Source organism: Panthera leo, chromosome D1, assembly GCF_018350215.1.
Source record: "Panthera leo isolate Ple1 chromosome D1, P.leo_Ple1_pat1.1, whole genome shotgun sequence".
Lineage (NCBI taxonomy): Eukaryota > Metazoa > Chordata > Mammalia > Carnivora > Felidae > Panthera > Panthera leo.
Window position 1 is genome coordinate 18,576,624 of NC_056688.1, and position 24,178 is coordinate 18,600,801.

A 24,178-nucleotide genomic window follows, 5' to 3' on the forward strand; every position below is an offset into this window, starting at 1 on the left:
TCTTTATCTTCAGTTTTTGGGGACGAATTTATATTTCCCCAAAAACAATGGTAGGGCTAGGTCCTTGAAACAATCACCGGCTCCCATCCAAGTACTAACCAGGCCCTACCCTGCCTAGCTTCCGAGATCAGATGAGATCAGGCGTGTTCAGGGTGGTATGGCCATAGACATGAAAAGCCCACAGCTAATATCATCCTCCATGGGGAAAAGCTGAGAGCTTTCGCCCTGAGATCAGGAACACGACAGGGGTGTCCACTCTCACCGCTGTTGTTTAACATAGTGTTGGAAGTGCTAGCATCAGCAACCAGACAACAAAAGGAAATCAAAGGCATCAAAATTGGCAAAGATGAGGTCAAGCTTTCACTTTTTGCAGATGACATGATATTATACATGGAAAGCCCGATAGACTCCACCAAAAGTCTGCTAGAACTGATACATGAATTCAGCAAAGTCGCAGGATCCAACATCAATGCACAGAAATCAGTTGCATTCTTATACACTAATAATGAAGCAACAGAAAGACAAATCAAGAAACTGATCCCATTCACAATTGCACCAAGAAGCATAAAATACCTAGGAATAAACCTAACCAAAGATGTAAAAGATCTGTATGCTGAAAACTATAGAAAGCTTATGAAGGAAATTGAAGAAGATATAAAGAAATGGAAAAACATTCCATGCTCATGGATTGGAAGAATAAATATCGTTAAAATGTCAATACTACCCAAAGCTATCTACACATTCAATGCAATCCCAATCAAAATTGTACCAGCATTCTTCTCGAAGCTAGAACAAGGAATCCTAAAATTTGTATGGAACCACAAAAGGCCCCGAATAGCCAAAGTAATTTTGAAGAAGAAGACCAAAGCGGGAGGCATCACAATCCCAGACTTTAGCCTCTACTACAAAGCTATAATCATCAAGACAGCATGGTATTGGCACAAAAACAGACACATAGACCAATGGAATAGAATAGAGACTGCAGAATTGGACCCACAAAAGTATGGCCAACTAATCTTTAACAAAGCAGGAAAGAATATCCAACGGAAAAAAGTCTCTTTAACAAATGGTGCTGGGAGAACTGGACGGCAACATGCAGAAGGATGAAACTAGACCACTTTCTTACACCATTCACAAAAATAAACTCTAAATGGATAAAGGACCTGAATATGAGACAGGAAACCATCAAAACCCTAGAGGAGAAAGCAGGAAAAAACCTCTCTGACCTTAGCCGCAGCAATTTCTTACTTGACACATCCCCAAAGGCAAGGGAATTAAAAGCAAAAATGAACTATTGGGAACCTCATGAAGATAAAAAGCTTCTGCACTGCAAAGGAAACAATCAACAAAACTAAAAGGCAACCGATGGAATGGGAAAAGATATTTGCAAATGACATATCAGACAAGAGCTCACCAAACTCCACACCCGAAAAACAAATAATCCAGTGAAATGGGTAGAAGACATGAATGGACACTTCTCTAAAGAAGACATCCAGATGGCCAACAGGCACATGAAAAGATGCTTAACGTCGCTCCTCATCAGGGAAATACAAATCAAAACCACACTCAGGTATCACCTCACGCCAGTCAGAGTGGCTAAAATGAACAAATCGGGAGACTATAGATGCTGGAGAGGATGTGGAGAAACGGGAACCCTCTTGCACTGTTGGTGGGAATGCAAACTGGTGCAGCCACTCTGGAAAGCAGTGTGGAGGTTCCTCAGAAAATTAAAAACAGACCTACCCTATGACCCAGCAATAGCACTGCTAGGAATTTACCCAAGGGATACAGGAGTGCTGATGCATAAGGGCACTTGTACCCCAATGTTTATAGCAGCACTTTCAACAATAGCCAAATGATGGAAAGAGCCTAAATGTCCATCAACTGATGAATGGATAAAGAAATTGTGGTTTATTTACACTATGGAATACTACGTGGCAATGAGAAAGAATGAAATATGGCCTTTTGTAGCAATGTGGATGGAACTGGAGAGTGTGATGCTAAGTGAAATAAGTCATGCAGAGAAGGACAGATTCCCTATATTTTCACTCCTATGTGGATCCTAAGAAACTTAACAGAAGACCATGGGGGAGGGGAAGGAAAAAAAAAAAAGAGGTTAGAGAGGGAAAGAGCCAAAGCATAAGAGACTCTTAATAACTGAGAACAAACTGAGGGTTGATGAGGGGTGGGAGGGAGGGGTGGTGGGTGGGTGATGGGTATTGCGGAGGGCACCTGTTGGGATGAGCACTGGGTGTTGTATGGAAATCAATTTGACAATAAATTTCATATATAAAAATTTTTTTTTAATTATAAAGAAAGAAACAATCAATCAATCAATCAATCAATCACTGGCTTCCTAACCAGGGCACATCAATGGAGCTCAAGTCAGTTCCTGGAAGTTCACTGCTGCCTTACAATGGGAAGGGGGAGCAAATGTTGAGGAGTCAAGCACTCTCCATCCACTACAAAAGATTTGCTCAGAAAACACTCACGTTTTCACTGGTGATACTTGATTGCACATTCATTTTGGAGTTTGCTAAGACAAAAGGAATTACAGTGTTTCTTCCAGTTAGTGTCTGAAGTAGATCTTGGCAAAGGTTATGTGTCAGTTTGAGACTGCTGTTACATTTCACTGGGTTTATAAAGAAACAAGACTCAAACATAAACAAAAAGGGTAAACTGATTTTTTTCAACTTAATCGGGGGAAAAAAAAGTCAGTTGTTAAGATAAATCATTTTAAGCTAAAAGTTATAGCTAAATATTAAGGGCAATGCGCATGTCCAAAGACACACAGGAGAGAGCCTTTCGATCCAAGCAAGACCCTTCTCCTGACAATCTAAGTTCGTCCTATGCCACAGCGCATAAACATATACATGTTTATACACACATATCCGGTTTTATAACTGGATATAAAATCTGTTAGATATAAGATATAAAATCTGTTAGAAAGCATCAATGTGCTTTATCTGTAGGAAGTTTATCAGTGTGATGGCATCTACATGTATAGAATACATAGCATTTTCTCTCTGTAAAATTTGTATGAGGGAGTAATATATGCACATTGCAACAAAACTCAATGAGCATCAATAAGTAGACAGTGAAAGAAAAACAAAGTCTCCTTCTCAATTTCCCCAAGAGCCCTCCCCCCTCCAAAGGCCTAGGTTATCGCTTTCTTCTTTGTCCTTCCCCAGATAGTCTAGATATATGAAAACACACATATATCCTTTTTAAAGATACAAATGGGGGCACCTGGGTGGCTACGTTGGTTAAGCACTCGGCTCCCGATTTCAGCTCAGATCATGATCTCACGCTTCATGGAATCGAACCCCCCATCAGGACTCACTAACCTGCTCGTGAACAGCGTGGAACCTGCTTGGGATTCCCCTCTCCTCTCTCCCTCTCTCTCTGCCCCTCCCCTGCTCGTGTGCATGTGCACACTCTCTTTCTCTCAAAATAAACTTTAAAAAGATACAAATGGGAACATATGCCACCAACAGTTCTGTACTCTGCACATTTTCATTCAACAATTTATTCACACATCTAGAGTGACCTAAATCTTGAACAGTGGCATGAATTCATCTTATGACCTTAGAGGTGAAGTGAGGGCAGCATTTGAGCTTAGGCAAAAAAAAAAAAAAAAAAGTAGGAAGGAGTTCTCCAATACTCAGGCAGGGACGATGCAATAAACAGGAGGTCTGGAGGAAAATGCCACAGCACTGGAAGTAAGGGGAAAAATCTGCCTCTGCCTGCGACAGGTATGCTGTTTTGTTTCTGAAATTCCACATCTGAGTGAAATCGTATTTTTTGTCTTTCTCTGACTTATTTCACTTAGCATAATACTCTCTAGCTCCATCCAGGTCATTGCAAATGGCAAGGTTTCATGCGTTTTTACGGCTAACATTCCATTTTATGTATACACCACATCTTCTTCATCCATTCATCAGTCAACGGACATTTGGGCCCTTTCCATACTTTGGCTACTGTTGATAATGCTATCATTAAACATCGAGGTGCATGTATTCCTTCAAATCAGTATTTTTGTATCCTTTGGGTAACCACCTAGTAGTGCAATCGCTGGATTGTAGAGTAGTTCTATTTTTAACTTTTTGAGGAAGCTCCATACTGTTTTCCAGGGTGGGTGTGCTAGTCTGCATTCCCACCAGTAGCACAAGAAGGTTTCCCTTTCTCCACATCCTCCCAAACACCCATTGCTTCCTGTGTTGTGAATTTTAGCCATTCTGACAGGTGTGAGGTGGTATCTCATTGTGGTTTTGATTTGTATTTCCCTGATGATAAGTGACGTTAAGCATCTTTTTCATGTGTCTCTTTGGAGAAATATCTACTCATGTCTTCTGCCTATTGTTTAACTGGATTATTGGTTGAATGGGCTATTTTTGAACAAAAAGCCTTACATCCTCATGTATTATTCGTTTATTCCTTGTTTGAGATTCTCTAATCCACCACTAGATGGGCCTGTTTGATATTCTGTCTTTGGAGAAAAAACCGCTGCAGATTCAGGGAGGTCTTCCTAACAAGGATTTAGATCACTGATCTTAAAACAAGATTTGAGTTTAAAAAAAATAAACAATTCATTCATATGAAATACTGAATGACACATATTCCTATACTTAAATAACGGTAATGAAAACAAATACCTGTGTGTTAAGCCTCCTGGTTTAAGTAATAAAACACAACCCAATACATCTGTTAAGCCAACTATACTCCCTCTCTGATCTTCTTCAATTTCTTACCATTGATATGAAACCAACATTCTGAATTATAAACTATTAGCTAATTTTTTAATGTTTATTTAGTTTTGAGAGAGAGAGAGAGAGGCAGAGAGAGAGAGGGGGACAGAGGCTCCGAGGCAGGCTCTGCACTGACAGCAGAGAGCCTGACGTGGGGCTCGAACTTCCCAACCGCAAGATCATGACCTAAACTGAAGTTGGACGCTTAACTGACAGAGCCTCCCAGGCGCCCCAACTATCAGCTACTTTTAAAAATTCTCTCTCAAAAATAAATGTTAAAAAAATTTTTTAATTAGTTTTACAATACATGATGTATCACTTAACAGCATAATGTTTGATTTTTCCAGGTCTTGAAACTTATATAAAAGAACTTCCATTATATGTATTTCAAATGCTTTTCTCACTCTTCATTCTATTTCTGTGATTCATCCATGTTGGTACGAAAAGGTCTAGAGCTTTTTCAAACTGCTCTATGATATGCTGCTGTACAAGTAGGACTAAAATTTGTTTATCCGTGTTAAGGATTTTAGACTTGCTTTTTTTCATTCAACAGTATGATTTTAAGATTCTCATTTTCATTATGCAGACAAAATTTAGACACACTAAACACTGTTGATATGTAATCTGCATATAGTAATTCCAATATCAATGTTGGGAGTCTGATCCTTCAATTTATTATTATTTTTTTTCCTGTTGACTTTCATTTACTTGGGCTTGTTTCTTCATGGGCTTTAGTAATTAAGAAAAAAACTGTGAGTACATGTTCCTTGGTGGAAATTCCTTTTTAAAAAATTTTTTTAATGTGTATTTATTTTCGAGAGAAAGAGAGACACAGTACGAGTGGGGGAGGGGCAGAGAGAGAGGGAGACACAGAATCCGAAGCAGGCTCCAGGCTCTCAGCTGTCAGCACAGCCCCAAGCGGGGCCCAAACTCACAAACCCCAAGATTGTGGCATGAGCCAAAGTCGGGCACTTAACCAACTAAGCCACCCAGGCGCCCTGGAAATTCTCTTAAAATAGTGTTTTGTTTTTGTTTTCTCCCCCGCGCTAATATATCCTTAATTAACTGCAAGGAGCTCTCCATTTTTCTTATTGGAAATTATTTCACCCATTGCTCTGTTTGGATAATAGTCTCTGTCTTTAGCAATGATGAGGCAAGTATTCTTTCTTTTGGGTAAGGAAATCCATGATTATCGTCTTCTCCAAAGATGAATATTTGAGAAAGCCTGGTGGCAAAGCTACTGCCATCTTTCACATGAGTCACATCAAGAGCAGCTTGTCTCTCTCTATTGGTGTCCCAGGTTAGCACGTTCAGTCAACATACATAGGCTGGCGGAACTTGATGAAATGCCTAATTGATTTGGCCAAGCTCCAAATCAATCAAGAAGATGTCAATCTGGGTGGTACCTACAAAGATTTTTCTCATTTCATAGAACTTATACTTGGCCTCCTCTGGCATAGTTTGATGAACAGCAACGTGACCCTTGGGTCATAGATTCGATGGAAATTCTCACCACTATTGTCAATATTGAAGACACCCATAAAACTAGTAGGGTATCCTATATCAGTATACAGCCTGCCATCAATCTTAAGGAACACTGCAGGTACATCTCCTTTTTCTCCTTTCAGAGCACACTTGAGTCTGTTCTTCAGTAAAATAACGAGAGGGCCCAGTGGATGCACAAAGGACATAAACCTCAGTTAGTATGTCTAGCATCCAAGGCTTTGGAGCTGCTACATGCTTCAGGACCATGAGTCATGACTGTTCTGGGTACAGAAAGAGCTGAAATCCATGTTTTATATCAATTATACAGGGAAGATTTGCTTTGCTCCTGCCAGGCATATAGGGACAATACCAACCTATGGTTACTTTAAAGTGAAATCTGGCTTGGTGGTATTCAGACCACACAGGTAGAGTGAATTCTGTCCCCAAAAGCAAGAGTTTATGCTTGTGGTTCAAATTTCTCAAGTAGATTCTTTTTCTCTTTTCCTACTCATCATACAGCCAACCTAAACAAGTAAGTTCCACCTTGAGTGGTCAGTTTCTACATCAACCCTTTTTAGAGTTCCAACTTATGTTAGAATCTTGGATTCTACCTCCTGCCCTTCCTTAGATCCTGACTTTGCCTCCTGTCTACTAGAGGTCATTAAAATCCAAGTTCCAGGCCTTCCAACTTTGACTCACAAAAGATTGTTACTGCTATCCTAACAATACCAACAAAAAATCAAATAAGCTACAAAATCAGTTTTTAAACCTACCAGAGACCTGAGGACAGAAAATAAACCTAACCACACGAAAATCTAGAGGGTAAAGAGTCCTTCCCTTAACAGTCAAGACCTATAGATATTTCATCCTAGCAGAGAAGCTGAAAGATGAAAGGAATGCATCATAGCAGGTGATAGGGTGAAGCCAGCCACATTTTAATGAATTTTTAATGACTGCAAGTGAACGAGCATGATGAACTAGAATCCCAAGGAGCCCCAGCCACAGAGTATGCACCTACCTGCTATTTACCATAGGCCCTCACCAAGGGCACATGGATCATATGCTAAAGGCTGAGACAGTGCAGAAGGGCTTAGAGAGATCCCGTATAAGGTGCTCAGATCTTTCCTAAGTAAATAGAATGCTCAATGAAGTATACGAGCAAGGCAGAAAGAGGAGAGAACTCTTTCTCAGTCACTTTTGAGTGCAGAGCAGCAACTGCCAAAGACTGAAAGAAGAGTAGAGCAGAGAGAGCTCTCCTTGAGTATATAAAGATAGGGATGGAACTAAATAGCAAATAGAAATTTCTAGTGACTCAAAAAGCTAGAATACAGGCTGTGAAGCAGAGAGAAATCTCTCATGGTTCACAAAGCTGGTATCTAGGCTGTAAATTAACAATGAAATTTCTGAGGTCTTACAGGTACTTACTTGGTGTCTCTGCAGGGCTAGGGATTCTAGGCATTCTGACAGAAGGGCTGAGCAATTTTCTGGGAAAGAGACCATTTCCTTTAGCCTCTACTATTCTTTTATACACTGTGCAACGTACAATTAAAACTATGACACCTACAAAGAAACAAGTAAATGAAACTTACAATCATGAGAAGAAAGAAGCAGACCAAGAGATGAATCAGATATTGGAATTATGAGACAAGGACTCTAAAATAACCATGAAAACATGTTAAAGGATCTAATGGGAAAGGTGGACAACATTCATAAACATATGGGGAATCTCAGCAGAGAGAATGAAACAATAAAAATGACCAAATGGAAGTGCTAGAAATGGAAAACGTCATATCCTAGTGAAGAATCCATTCGAAGGGATCAGAAGCAGCCTGGACACATGGAAGAAAATGACCTATGACTTAAAGATAGTAGAAATTATATAAACCAAAATACAGAAATTGGACAGAAAATGCAATGAATATCTGCAATCTCTGAAACATACATGAACTGGAGTACCAGAGAAAAAGAAGAGAGAATGGGGCAGAAGAAATTGTTAAAGACACAATGGCTTAGAGTTTAACAGAATTGTTGAAAGATGTCAATTAGCAAACTCTAAGCGTGTATGCACGCGCGCACGCACACACACACACACACACAGTACCCAGCACATCTAGGCACATCAGACTCAAGCTGCTGAAAACCAAGATAAAATTTCAAACCAGCCACATGTATTACACATAGGGAAACAACAGTGAGAAATACTGCTGACTTCTCATTGGAAACCAGGTGGGCCACAAGACAATAGAAAGGCAACTTTTAAATACTTGAAAGGAAAAAAAAGTTAACAAAGAATTCTATATATAGCAAAATACATCCTCCAAAAGCAACTGAAAAGTATGTTTTCAGACAGACAAAAGTGGAGAGATTTCATCCCCAGAAGAGCTGCATTGCAATAAATACTAAAATAAATAATCCTAAAATTTGTATGGAAATAACCAAAGTAATCATGAAAAAGAAAAACAAAGCTGAAGGTATCACAACTCCAGATTTCAAGACATACTGCAAAGCTGTAATAATCGAAACAGTATGGTACTGGCACAAAACAGACACATAGATCAATGGAACACAATAGAAAGCCCAGAAATAAACCCATGATTATATGGTTAATTAATCTTCGACCAAGGAGGCAATAATATGCAATGGAAAAAAATAGTCTCTTCCACAAATGGTGCTGGGAACACTGGACAGCTACATGCAAAAGAATGAAACTGGCCCACTTTCCTAACCATACACAAAAGTAAATTTTAAATGTATTAAAGACCTAAATGTGAATCCTGAAACCATAAAAATCCTAGAGGAGAGTAGTACAGGTAGTGATTTCTCTGACATCGGCCATAGCAACATTTTTCAGGATATGTCTCCTGAGGCAAGGAAAGCAAAAGCAACAATAAGCTATTGGGACTACATCACAATGAAAAAGCTTCTGCACAGCAAAGCAAACAACCAACAAACTAAAGACAATCTACTGAATGGGAGAGATATTTGCCAAGGACATATCTGATAAAGGGTGAGTATCTAAAATATATACAGAACCGATAAAATTCAACACCAAAAATCAAATGATTCAATTAAAAGATGGGCAGAAGACACGAACAAACATTTCTCCAAAGAAGACATACAAAATGGCCAACAGACACATGAAAAGATGCTCAGCACCATTAATCATCAGGGGAATGCAAATCAAAAGTACAATGAGATATCTTATTACACCTGTTGAATGGCTAAAATAAAAAGCACAAGAAACAACAAGTGTTGATGAGGATCTAGAGAAGAAAGAACCCTCTTGAACTGTTGGTGGGAATGTAAACTGGTGCAGCCATTGTAGAAAATAATATGGAGTCCCCTCAAAAAATTAAAGATAAAATTACCATATGATCCAGTAATTACACTACTGGGAATCTGCCCAAAGAATACTAAAACACTAATTCAAAAGGATATAAACACCCCTATGTTTATTGCAGTATTGCTTACAATAGCCAAACTAGGGAAGTAGACCAAGATAAAGAAGATGTGAGGTATCTATATACAAAAATGGAATATTATTCAGCCATAAAAATAATGAAATCTTGCCTTTTCAACAACATGGATGGAGTTAGAGAATATAATGCTAAGCAAGATAATTCAAAGAAAGACAGATGCCATTATAATTTCACTCATATGTGGAATTTAAGAAACAAATGAGCAAAGGGGGAAAAAGGAGACAGATCAAAATGCTGACTCTTGGGGCGCCTGGGTGGCTCAGTCGGTTGGGCGTCCGACTTCAGCTCAGGTCACGATCTCGTGGTCCATGAGTTCGAGCCCCACATCGGGCTCTGGGCTGATGGCTCAGAGCCTGGAGCCTGCTTCCGATTCTGTGTCTCCCTCTCTCTCTGCCCCTCCCCCATTCATGCTCTGTCTCTCTCTCTGTCTCAAAAATAAATAAACGTTAAAAAAAAATTAAAAAAAAAAAACAAAACGCTGACTCTTAACTACAGAGAACAAACAGATGATTACTGGAGGGAAGGTGAGTGAGGGGGGATGGGTGAAATAGGAGAAAGAGATTAAGAATACACTTTATCTTTTTTTTAATGAAATGTTTACTTGTTTGAGAGAACGAGCGTGAACGAGTACACACACACCCACATGAGCAGGGGAGGGGCAGAGAGAGAGGGAGACAGAATCCCAAGTAGGCTCCACATCGACAGCAGAGAGCCCAAAGCAGGGCTCCATCTCACTAACAGTGAAATCATGACCTGAGCCGACACCAAGAGTCAGACACTTAACTGTCTGAGCCACCCAGGCGCCCCTACACTTATCTTGATGAGCACTGAGTAATGTATGAAATTGTTGAATCACTACATTGTACACCCGAAACTAATACAACATTGTATGTCAACTACACTAGAAATAAAATTTTCAAAATTAAAAACTAAAAGACCCTGGACTGCTTAAAGCAAAACAATAGCATTTTGTACCGTTTACAGCACACGTAGAAGTAAACCACACAAAAAGTGCAATGTTGTCTAAGAAGCGATAAATAATATTGTAAGGTTCTTATGTTACTTAAAAATAGTACCAGACTACTTGGAAATAAACTATAGTAAGTTAAAGATGTATATTTTAATCTTTAAAACACCACTAAAAATGTCCCCAAACAGATATAAAAAATACTCAGTTCAAGTCCGCTACCAGCCGCATAGCAATGAAGGCATCAGGGAATGATGGGTGGGGGCTGGGTGCAGTGGGCAGGGGGGTTCAGGGGCTGTGGGTACACAGCAGCAACAGATCACTAATACACATGGAGATCCCCTTTCCAGTTCACTAATATCCCAGAGTTCGCTAATAATCACCATGCTAATTTTAGGGTGTCACAATTCGGCTGCTGAAATTCAACAAGATACTCGTTTTCCTGACTCGCAGCTAGCAACCTCAGATCAATCGCTGTGAACAGAAATGCCTTTCCTCCTCGAAGTCACATACTTGTGTTGCTGTTGCCTGCATGCTTAGTCTGCAACTTTCTCAACGTTATCAATTACTCCTCTCTCTCTGGCTCGCTCTTGGATTTTCCCACAGTCTGAAAGAAAGAGCTAGCATTCCGGCACCATGTTATTTTACTGTCACATCACCAATTGCTCCAGCTTGGTGGATACTTTCTAGAACAACCAAGAAAAGATGACAATGTCTCAACCAACTTCTTTTCTGGGCACAGAACAAGCTCTGCTAGCTTTCCCACCTTGGATGGAGGGTTCTTCCTTGAAGTCCTCTCATCCACTTTGACTTAATCAGTTTTATATATATTTTTTAACGTGTTTATTCTTGAGAGACAGAGAGAGAGAAACAGAGCGTGAGCAGGGGAGGGGCAGAGAGACAGGGAGACACAGAATCCCAAGCAGGCTCCAGGCTCTGAGCTGTCAGCATAGAGCCCGATGCAGGCCTTGAACTCACGAACCATGAGAGATCATGACCTGAGCTGAAGCTGGATGCCTGACTGAGCCATCCAGATACCCCTATATTTTCTTTTTAAAAAATCAGCATAAAATTCATGTAAGATTAATCATTTTAAAGCGTACAATTCGGTGACATTTAGTACATTCACAGTGTTGTGCAACCATCACTTTTATCTAGTTCAAAAACATTTCCATCACCCCAAAAGGAGCCTCATATCCATTAAGCAGCCACTCTTCGTTTTCTCCTTCTTCCAGCCCCTTGCAACTGCTCATCTGCTTTCTCTCTGTGGACTTACCTACCCTTTTATTTTATATAAACTTTACTTATATATTGTATATAAATTAAATCTGTGTGATCTCTTGTGTCTGGCTTCTCTCACTTAGATTCAGTTCCATATTTTATGGTCATTTTCAACAGACCATCATCTCAAGTATTGATTTTGCATTAGCTATTACTTTTTGGAAGCAAGTAATGAAACACATTTGAACCCATCCCTAGATCAGCAGAACAAAGTCTCATTATGGTGGACTCAGAGTTCCGGGAGGAACACTCTTCAGATATTCCCATTATTTTGTACAACACGCTTTGTCTACAAAATGCTGATGCAACGTGCCATAGTGTTTCTTACGCCTCAGAGAACGTGAAGAGCTCCTTCAACTTTTGCTTGCAGACAGGCACACACCCTGTATTACTTGGTGTGTACAAACTGTTGCAATGTGAATGATGTCTTTCCACAAGATGTTCTCAATATTGCTTCGGTCTATTTCAAATGTGGTGGCTTGGGATTTCTAGATTTGCAATTTCCTATTTCACCCTTTCTAACACTCCTTGTCAATGGTGACCTAACGCAAGCCCACAAAACTAACCAAAGAAATGGTTCATTGTTAGCCTTTCCCTGAGTGTGTTTTTCAGAATGTTCTTCAGACACTAAGGGGAAAACCAGAGTACCACTGTTGATAATGCTGGCCTAAGTTAAAGGATGGTGTCTTTATTGCAGGTTTTCTCAGACTCCTTAATATAAGTATGCGTACTGTAATTCTCTAAGAATGAGTCAGAGTTTTGGGGAGACTTGGTGACTCAGTCAGTTGAGCGTCCGACATGACCTGATCGTGATCAGGTCATGATCTCAGGGTTCATGAGTTTGAGCCCTGCCTGCATCAGGCTCTGCTGTCAGCACAGAACCTACTTTTGGATCCTCTGTCCACACACCCCCGCCCCCCTGCCACCCCGCTCTCTCTGCCCCTCTTCTGCTTGTGTTCTCTCTCAAAAATAAATATTTTTTTTAAAAAGAACAAGTTAGAGTTTTAAGATTTTCTCAAATGTAACTGGCTGTAAAATCCTTTACTGACCAACTGCATCATAGCACCAACATCCCACAGAACATTTGGGGAAATACTTGTGCAATGTGGTGGATTGTCTGCTGTCAACTGAGGACCTTTTCCTTCAACTTTTTTTTTTTTTAACGTTTATTTATTTTTGAGACAGAGAGAGACAGAGCATGAACGGGGGAGGGTCAGAGAGAGGGAGACACAGAATCCGAAACAGGCTCCAGGCTCTGAGCCGTCAGCACAGAGCCCGACGTGGGGCTCGAACTCACGGACCGCGAGATCATGACCTGAGCCGAAGTCGGCCGCTTAACCGACTGAGCCACCCAGGCGCCCTTCCTTCAATTTTTTATGTTGTCAGCCAAAAGGTCTCTTTCAGCATGTTTTAGAAGCTTCCTTCTTATCGTTGATTCTAATATCCCCTAGCAGTTGGATGTGCCTTATTGATGGAGGAATCACCACTCTTCCTGCCAAATTTGGAAGCATATTCGTTACATTCCTGAAGATCTCTTTCTGGGGGCGGGGCGGGGGTAGATTTGGCCAATACAAGGCACTCGTAGGACACCTGAAGAACAGGTGAGGAAGCCGTTATTTACACCAGAAACTGGCACGTGGACTTGTGGGCAGATAGAAGGTTTGTAGTAGCTTCCAGGAGCCCTTTTGTGAATTTCCTGTGTCAGGACTATAGGTAGCTAACATTATCTATGGCAGCTTCCCGTGATTCTATGGTCTTTACTTTTCTGGAACCCTGACCTTTACTCCACCCAGATCTTCCTGTAATTTTTCAGGTATCTAAATACATGTATTAAATCCCTTCTTGTCAAATATCTGTTTTCTGATTTCCTGTCTGAATCCTAACTAATAACTAGTTTGATGTCGGTATTGGTTCCAAGAAACAGATCCTTAAGAATTGATCATATAGAATTAGTTTTCTTTCCTGATTATACATGTAATCAGGGATGACCTTCCTAGTAGAAATGACACTAGTAATCCATGGAATTCAGTGAGAAGTAACTATTAAAAATCATTACTGGGGCACCTGGGTGGCTCAGTCGGTTAAGTATCCAACCTCAGCTCAGGTCATGATCTCACGGTTCATGGGTTTGGGCCCTGCATTGGGCTCTGTACTAACAGCTCAGAGGCTGGAGCCTGCCTCAGATTCTCCCTCTCTCTCTCTGCCCCTCCACTACTCGTGTTTCCTCTCTCTCTCTCTCTCTCTCTCTCTCTCTCTCCCCCCCTCTCCCCTTCTCTCTCAAAAGTAAATAAACATTAAAAAAATCATCACTTATAGTTGAAACAACAGGACCTTCAGGTGGAAATGAGGACTGTAATAACTACAAGGGTGGGCTAGATGCTTCGGACTAAACATCCCACAGAAGCAAAAGGACAAGCTCACTTCTTTAAAATCTTGGGTCAAAGCACTCTTAGAGCACCAAAGAACATCCAAGAGCCCCTTGGAAAAGTCTCCTATCCCTTGTAGTCTTGGGGGTTGATATTTCCAAAAAAAAAAAAAAAAAAAAAAAACCCAAAACAAAACATAACCAGATTTAAATTGATACTTATTGCAAAATTACAATACAGACTGTGGTCACAGCCTTGTCAAGTCTCTTACATCAAATTTTGGGTGTTAATTGAAAAAAATGGGATCTTGAATGAAATGATGACATCTGTATGCACTTCAATGACTGAGACACTTGAATATCTGTATACTTCCCTTCCAGTAGAATTAGCCCGTTTTCCCGTCACAGGTTAGCCTCTCAGGCTTGAAGATCCCATAATTTTCTCACTTAAGGCAGATTCGGGCTCTCCTCAAATGCACCCCCGCCATCTCTCATTGCATTTAGACATATAATTAGAGTCAAAGCCCATCACAATCTAGGACAGAGGTTGGCTTTTTTTTTTTTCTTTTCTTAAAAAGCCACATTGTATTTTTTTAATTTTTTTAATGTTTATTTATTTTTGAGAGAGACAGAGCATGAGTGGGGGAGGGGGAGAGAAAGAGGGAGACACAGAATCTGAAGCAGGCTCCAGGTTCCGAGCTGTCAGCACAGAGCCTGTCGTGGGGCTCAAACCCACAAGCAGTGAGATCATGACCTGAGCTGAAATCTGATGCTCAAACAACTGAGCCACCCACGCACCCCTTAGAAAGTCACATTGTAAATATTTTAGGCTTGCAGGCCACATAGTCTGTGTCACCACTATTCAACATTGCTGTTGTAGGGCAAAAGCAGATATAAACAATATGTTAAAAAAAATGGGCATGGTTGTACTCTGATAAAACTTTATTTACAGTAACAAGTAATTCACAAAGCAGAATTTCCTAATTCCCCGTCCTACAGGGATATGTACAAGGATGGACCTGGGAAGAGAGAACTTCTACTTATTTGTAGGTTTTTACCTGTGCATATGCTATATGTTAATAACAGTTTACTTAAAACAATGATAAGTATGCTGGACTTTCAAGGAAGATGGCAGAGTAGGAAGACCCAAGGCTCACCTTGTCCCATGAGTACACCCAGATAACACCCACATCAGTGTAAATGACCCAGAAAACAACCCAAAGACTGGCAGAACAGACTCTCTGCAGCCAAATGTAGAGAAGAGACCACATCAAAGAAGGTAGGAAGGGCGGACACTTGCTCCAGAGCCAAACGAACCCATCGAACTGTCTGTAGGAGGGAGGGAAGCCAAGAGTATGGAAAGGGGAGAGGAACAGGCCCCCACCAGGTACCCCAGGCATGGGGGACCTACACTGGAAAGACAAATCCCCGTAGCATTTGGCTTTCCAAACCAGAGGGCCCTACCTTCGTGACTTCTTACAACTAATGGGGCTTAACACCTAGAACATTAAAAATCATCAAGCTTGGGTCTGGGAGAGCTGAGAGGGTGACAGGAAATGGAGTCCCTGACCCTAAAGAGACAGCACAACAAACAGCCCCACTGAGATACAGCATAGAAAGAGTAATTTGAAACATGCCTAGGGTTCATAGGAGGGGAATTTATTTGTTAATCTCAGAGCCTATGCAAGAGAGGCAGGATCTTTGGGAGACTTCTCCAAGAACAAAAGAGCTGGTGGGCACCATTTCCCTCCTCTGCCCTCCAGCCTAGATACATGGATACCTGTGGGAACCAGCTCAGAGTGAACATTCTCCACCCAACTTGCTAACAGTGCACCTGCACCCATGCTTTCCTGCAGACCCACCCCTCTCCATCCTGGCCTGGGCAGGAATTTCCCAAGGTGGCTGCAGTTTCCCACAGTAGACTGGCACACCACGCCCCAGCATTCTTTTACAGACACACCAGCTCCAACACATCCTTGGCAGGAGTCCACCCAAAGTGCTGCAACAAGCCTGCCAGCTTGCCAACAGCCCCGCCAGCGACCAGCACCATCCCAAAGTGACTCCTGCTCCAGAGAGGGCAAGATAACCACACACATCAGTCTGACTATGGTGCTAGCAATGGGCTAGGGGCAAATATCTGGTCCGACTGCAGCCCTCCCCACCTCCCGCCAACAAAAGCTTCTCAGGAGACAACACAGGGAAAGTGCCCTGTGGTTCAGTGCTACCATAGCTCTGGCAAATGCCTGGTCTGACTCAACTCAAGCCCAAGGTGGTCCCACGCTGGCCCACTAACACAGGGACCAGACCCTCCCCACAACAAAGAGAGCCACTGCAGCTGACTAGACTACAGGTAAAAGCAGCTCAGCCACAAGAGCAGTGCCCATGCAACACACATAGGAAATGCCTCTGAAGTGCCAGATTTGGGGAAAGGGGGTACTGCACTACAGGGCACTAGAGGACCTCTTCTTCATATGACCACCACTTTCAATGTTTTATTTATTTTTGAGACAGAGAGAGACACAGCATGAGGAGGGGAGGGGCAGAGAGAGAGGGAGACACAGAATCCGAAGCAGGCTCCAGGCTCTGAGATTCAGCACAGAGCCCGACGCGGGGCTTGAACTCACGGACCATGAGATCATGACCTGAGCCGAAGTCAGACGCTCAACCAACTGAGCCACCCAGGCGCCCCATAAGACCACCACTTTCAAGAGCAGAAGACGTTCATGAGTTTCATAACCCATAGAAACAGACACAGAGAGTTAGACAAAATGAGGGGACAAAAGAATATATCCCAAATGAAAGAACAGGTCAAAATCACAGCAAGAGATAAACAAATGGAGATAAGCAATATGCCTAATAGAGAATTTAAAGTAATGGTCACGGGAGCCTGGGTGGCTCAGTCGGATAAGGCCCAACTCTTGATTTCAGCCCAGGTCATGATCTCACAGTTCAGGGAATCAAGCCCCATGTACTAGCACAGAGCCTACTTGGGATTCTCTTCTCTCTCTCTGCCCACCCTCGTGCTCACACTCTCCCTCTCTCTCTCTAAATAAATAAACATTAAAAAAAAATTGAGTAATGGTCATAAAGATACTCATTGTGCTTGACGAAAGAGTGGAGGACCTCAGTGAGACCCTCAACAAAGATACAGAAAGTAAAGAAAAAAAAAAAATCACAGATGAAGAACTCAATAACTGAAATTAAAAATACACTAGATGGAGAGGTGCCTGGGTGGCTGAATCTGTTAAGCGTCTGACTTCAGCTCAGGTCATGATCTCACAGTCCGTGAGTTTGAGCCCCGTGTCAGGCTCTGTGCTGACAGTTCAGAGCCTGGAGCCTGCTTTGGATTCTGTGTTGCTCTCTCTCTCTCTCTCTCTGCCCCTTTCGCGCTCACATTCTGTCTCTGTCTCCCTCTCTCAAAAATAGATACACATTAAAAAAAATACACTAGATGGAATAAATAATAGACTAGAAGAAGCAGGAAAATGGGTCAGCAACCTCAAGGACACAGCAATGGAAAGCAATCAAGCTGAATGCGAGAGAGAAACAAGAACAACAACAACAACAAATAGACTTAGGGAACTCAGTGACACAATCAAACATAGTAACATTTGCAATATATTGCAAATCCTAGAAAGAGGGGAGAGAGAGAGAAAATGGGGGGTAGAAAATTTATTTGAACAAAAAATAGCTGAAAACTACCCAAACCTGGGAAAGGAAACAGAAATCCAGATCCAAGAGGCACAAAGAACTCCCAACAAAATCAAACCAAAGAGGTATACACCAATACACACAGCAAAAAGTAGTAGTAAAAAGAGAATTTTTAAGCAGCAAAGAGAAAACAGTTACATACAAGAGAAACCCCTTAGGGCTATCAGCTGATTTTTCATCAGAAACTATGCAAGCCGGAAGGGAGTTGCAAGATATATTCAAAGTGATGAATGAAAAGAAAAAAAAAAAAAAACTCCAACCAAGAGTACTCTATCTGGCAAGGCTACCATTCAGAATGGAAGGAGATAGAAAGTTTCCCAGACAAAAAGGTTGAAGGACTTCATCACCACTAAACCAGACTTCAGGATATGTTAAAGGGAACTCCTGGAGCTGAAAGGAAAGACTGTAAGTAAGGGTAAGTAAGGAAAACACAAAAGCAGTACAATTAAGTATATCTATAAAAAATCAGTCAAGGGATTAACAAAATAAAAGGATGTAAAGTATGACACCACATACCTAAAATGTGGGCAGGAGGGGGGAGGAGGAGTAAAAATGTAGTGCTTTTAGAATAGGTTCAAACTTAAGTGACCATCAACTTAATACAGACCGCTATATGCAGAGGTGTTAAATATAAACCTAACGGTAAGCACATATCAAAAACTGCTAACAGATACGCAAAAAAATAAAGAGAAAGGAATTCAAGTATTCCAAGAAAGCCAACTAACTGTGAGACAGAAAGGAAAAGAGAACTACAAAAACAACCATAAAATGAGTAGCAACATGGCAATAAGTACATACCTATCGATAATTACATTGAATGTATTCTGAATGAGTATTCAGAATATCCCAACCTAAAAGAGTAAAATTCACATTGTTTTTCAAGCATCCATGGAATATTCTCCAGAACAGATCACAAAACAAGTCTCGACAAATTCAAAAAAACTGAACTCATACTATGCATCTTCTCTGACCACAAGGCTATGAAACTAGAAATCAACCACAAGAAAAAATCTGGAATAACACAAATACATGGAGGTTAAATAACATGTTACTAAACAACAAATGGTCCAACCAAGAAATCAAAGAGGAACTTTAAAAAATACACGGAGGGGAGTCAATAAGGTAGAAAAATAGGGGGACCCAAAGTTCCTTCGTCCCTCAAACATAGCAGTATTAAGGCCAGAAGTTTTGGAATTCCAGGAATCAAGGCTACAGAGTGACAGAAACATCTCCAGGGGCCCAAGGGGATGACCTGGAGGGCCACAGGTGCATGCTTGCAAACTTGGAGAGATAAAACAGGTGGTGTAGGCACGGAGGGGAAGGATCCCTTTCTGTGGAGAGATAAAAGGAAGAGAAAGACAGGCTGTGGAAGTGTAGGGTTGTATCTGGACAAGAGGAAAACCTCCCCAGACCACGGACTGGACCAGGGAATGGAAAAAAATGGATAAAGAACCAATTTCTAACTTGCAAATACCCTTAAGAGTGAGGATCCAGGACTGTGGGTCTTCCTCCGGACTGGGGCCAGCTGCCCTGTGCACAAACCTAGAGGGGAAAGGAGCCATCCCAGGGTTCGGAAGTGAGCTCAGAGGCGCAGTTGGAGAGAGCAGTCCCCTCCCTTGAGTGCTAAGAAGGTATATATACCTGTTCCAAGGACAAAAGACCTTGCAGGCACCCGCCAGCCAGAGGCTCTTCGTCAGCTGGGTGGAGTGGCACTACTCCGGAATCAGGGCGCGTGGAGTGGGATCCTTTAAGACGCTGGGGTTTGAACCCCAGGCGAACACGTGGGAGGCACTGGAGACCGTGCAGCAGGAGAAACCAGCTCACTCATGCCCGTGCAGCTCTGTGAGGACAGCCTGAACAGAGTGGTCTGGGACACCCGGTCCGGGGAGGAAAGACTGGGGTGTCACCATTGGTCTCCCCATCACCAACGAGATGGGGCTTCGGGGAACAAGACATCAGGCCCACAGCGGAGGGGGGACCTGCTCACACCAAACCCCACCCCTCTGTGCTTGGTAACTGTGGATCTACTGGAGCAAGATTGACACTGATCAAACCAGACAGTCCCTCCTCCAGACCAGCACAGCCACCAGTTCCAAGGCACTGTCAGATATCGGTCCAGTGGCTTTGCATTTTTGGATCTGATTCTTGGTCAACTCTTGTTATATATATATATATATTCTTGGTCAATTATATATTGGCCAATTATATCTTGGTCAATTATATATATATATTCTTGGTCAATTCTTATATATATATATATTTCTTTCTTTTCCTCCTCTTATTTCTTCCCTTCTCTATTCTGGTTGTTGATTTGTTTAGGCAGACATTTTTAATCTATTCTTTTCACACCTCTTCTATATCTCCTTTATTTGCCTCTCTCTCTCTCTCTCTCTCTCTCACTCTCTCTCTGGATTAAGCCATATAGTTTCTCTGATTCTCTGCCTGGTCAATTTTTTTTTTCTTTTCTTTTTTCTCCACCCCTGTCATTTCTCTCTTTGTATGAGAGATAAGGCTTCTTCCACCACCACCCCTTTTTAAATTTTTTTCAGGGTTACTTCAATGAACAAATCAAAGCACGTCTGGTAGAAGGTCCAAACTACCACTACGAGTAGGGAGATAAAAGCAACCAGAGTCACAACAACAGACAGCAAGCAACACACTCCAAAAACACCTCCTGAAGGGCGAGGCCCTGGACAGTGTATGACCCCTTTTTAATATAGTAGTGCTCACAGGTGCAGGACACATAACAAGCTATTAAAACACATAAAGGACAGAAAAGTAGACAAAATGACAAAACGGAAGAATCTTCCTCAAAAGAAATTACAGGAAGAAATGAGAGCTAGAGAACTGCTCAAAACAGATATAAACAATGTATCTGATCAAGAATTTAGAATAATAATCATAAGATTAATGGCTGGGATTGAAAAAAGCATAGAAGACAGCAGAGAATCTATTGCTGCAGAGATCAAGGAACTAATAGCCATGACGAATTAAGAAATGCTGTAAATGGGGTGCAAAATAAAGCAGATATAGTGACAGCAAGGATGGAGGAAGCAGGCAGGAGATTAAATGAAATAGAAGATAAAATTATGGAAAATGATGAAGCTGAGAAAAAGAGAGAAAAGAAAATACTAGACATGAGGGGAGAATTAGAGAACTAGGTGATTCAATGAAACATAATAATATCCATATCATGGGCGTTCAAGAAGAAGAGAGACAGAAGGGGGCAGAAGGTTTACTTGAACAATTTATAGCTGAGGACTTCCCTAATCTGGGGAAGGAAGCCGACATCCAAATCCAAGAGGCACACAGAAATCCCTTCAGATTCAACAAGAATAGGCCTTCTACACAGCATATCATAGTGAAACTGGCAAAATACAAAGATAAAGAGAGAATTCTGAAAGCAGCTAGGGACAAATGGTCCTAAGCCTACAAGGGGAGACACATAAGGGCAGTAGCAGACCTGTCCACTGAAACTTGGCAGGCCAGAAGGGCCTTTAGTTTAAAATCTAGTTTGTCTGATATAAGCATTCAATGTGCTAAATAGGAAAAATATGCAGCCAAGAATCCAGCAAGGCTGTCATTCAGAATAGAAGGAGACATAAAGGCTTTCCCAGACAAACAAAAACTGAAGGAGTTCATGACCACCAAACCAGGCCTGCAAGAGATCCTAAGGGGGACTCTGTGAGTGGAATGCTGCAAAGACTACAAAGGACCAGAAACATCACCACAAGCATGAAACTTACAGATAACACAAGGACACTAAATCCTTATCTTTCAATAATAACTCTGAATGTAAATGGACTAAGTGCCCCAATCAAAAGACATGGAGAACCATCTATCATGCTACTGGAAGTCAAAAGAAAGCTGGGGTAGCCATACTTATATCAGACAAACTAGATTTTAAACTAAAGGCTGTAGGGGCGCCTCAGTGGCTCAGTTGGTTAAGCTTTCAACTTCGGCTCAGGTCATGATCTCACAGCTCATGGGTTCAAGCCCCGCATCAGGCTCTGTGCTGACAGCTCAGGGCCTGAGGTCTGCTTCAGATTCTGTCTGTCTGTCTGACTCTCTCTCTGTCCCTCCCCCACTCACGCTCTGTCTCTCTCAAAAATAAACATTAAAAAAGATGTTAAACTAAAGGCTGTAACAAGATGAAGAAGGGCATTATATCATAATTACGGGGTCTATCCATCAAGAAGAGCTAACAATTATAAATGTATATGCCCCCAACTTGAAGTACCCAAATAAATAAATCAATAAATCACAAACATAAGCAATCTTGCAGGGGACTTTAACTCCACTAACAACAATGGACAGATCATCTAGACAGAAAATCAATAAAGAAACAATGGCCTTGAATGATATACACTGGACCAGATGGATTTGACAGATATATTCAGAACTTTTCATCCAAAAGCAGAATACACATTCTTCTCGAGTGTACATGGAACATTCTCCAAGATAGATAACATACTGAGTCACCAAACAGCCCCCAATAAATATAAGAGAATTGACATCATAACATGCATATTTTCAGATCACAATGCTATGAAACTTGAAATCAACCATAAGGAAAAATTTGGAAAGCCTCCAGATGCATGGAGGTTAAAGAACATCCTACTAAAGAATAAGTTAACCAGGGGCGCCTGGGTGGCTTGGTCGGTTAAGCGTCCGACTTCGGCTCAGGTCATGATCTCACGGTCCGTGAGTTCGAGCCCCGCGTCAGGCTCTGTGCTGACAGCTCAGAGCCTGGAGCCTGCTTCCGATTCTGTGTCTCCCTCTCTCTCTGACCCTCCCCCATTCATGCTCTGTCTCTCTCTGTCTCAAAAATAAATAAATGTTAAAAAATTAAAAAAAAAAAAAAAAAGAATAAGTTAACCAGACAATTAAGAAAGAAATTAAAAATATATGGAAACAAATGAAAACACGACAGTCCAAACCCTTTGGGATGCAACAAAGCAGTCATAAGAGGAAAATACATTGCAATCCAGGCCTAGATCAAGAAACAAGAAAAATCCCGGATACAAAACCTAGCCACACACCTAAAGGAAGAACTAGACGCAGAACAGCAAAGAAACCTCAAGTCCAGCAGAAGAAAAATAATAAAGATTAGATCAGAAATAAACAATATAGAATTTTTAAAAAAGTAGAAAAGATCAATGAATCTAAGAGCAGGTATTTTGAAAAAATAGACAAAATTGATAAACCCCTAGCCAGACTTCTCAAAAAGAAATGAGGGAGGACCCAAAGATAAAATCACAAACAAAAGAGGAGAGATCACAACTAACACCACAGAAATATAATTATTAGAGAATACTATGAAAAGTTGTATGTCAACAAACTGGACAATCTGGAAGAAATGGACAAATTTCTACACATTCACACACTACCAAAACTCAAATGAGAATAGAAAATTTGAGCAGACCCATAACCAGCAAAGAAACTGAATCAGTTATCAAAAATCTCCCAACAAGCAAGAGTCCCGGGCCACATGGCTTCCCAGGGGAATTCTACCAAACATTTTAAGCACAGTCAATACCTATGCTTCTCAAGATGTTCCAAAAAATAGAAACAGAAGGAAAGCTTCCAGACTCATTCTATGAAGCTAGCATTACCTTGATTCCCAAACCATACAGAGACCTCACTAAAAAAGCGTTATAGGCCAATATCCCTCATGAACACAGATACAAAAATTCTCAAAAGATACTTGCAAATAGAACTCAACAGTGTATTAAAAGAATTATTCATCATGATCAAGTGAGATTCATTCCTGGACTGCAGGGCTGGTTCAACATTTGCAAATCAGTCAGTGTGATACACCACATTAATAGGAGAAAGGGTAAGAACAATATAATCCTGTCAATAGATGTGTGGGGAAATAGGTACTGCTTACATAAATGGGTTAGAAAAAGCTTAGGGCGGAAAGCCACCACCACGGGGAGAAAGCATCCGATATTAGCTAGTGAGATGTTGTAAGGGGATCATTAGTAACTTGTTATATCACCTGCAGGAAATTACTTTCCATCTAACACCAATATACTATCGTACTTTGATCACAAACTCCACTTGCCCCCCAGACCCTTTGCTTCATACACACATAAGTTAATGATTACTATCTAATTGCTTTCTTCATGTTCAACCC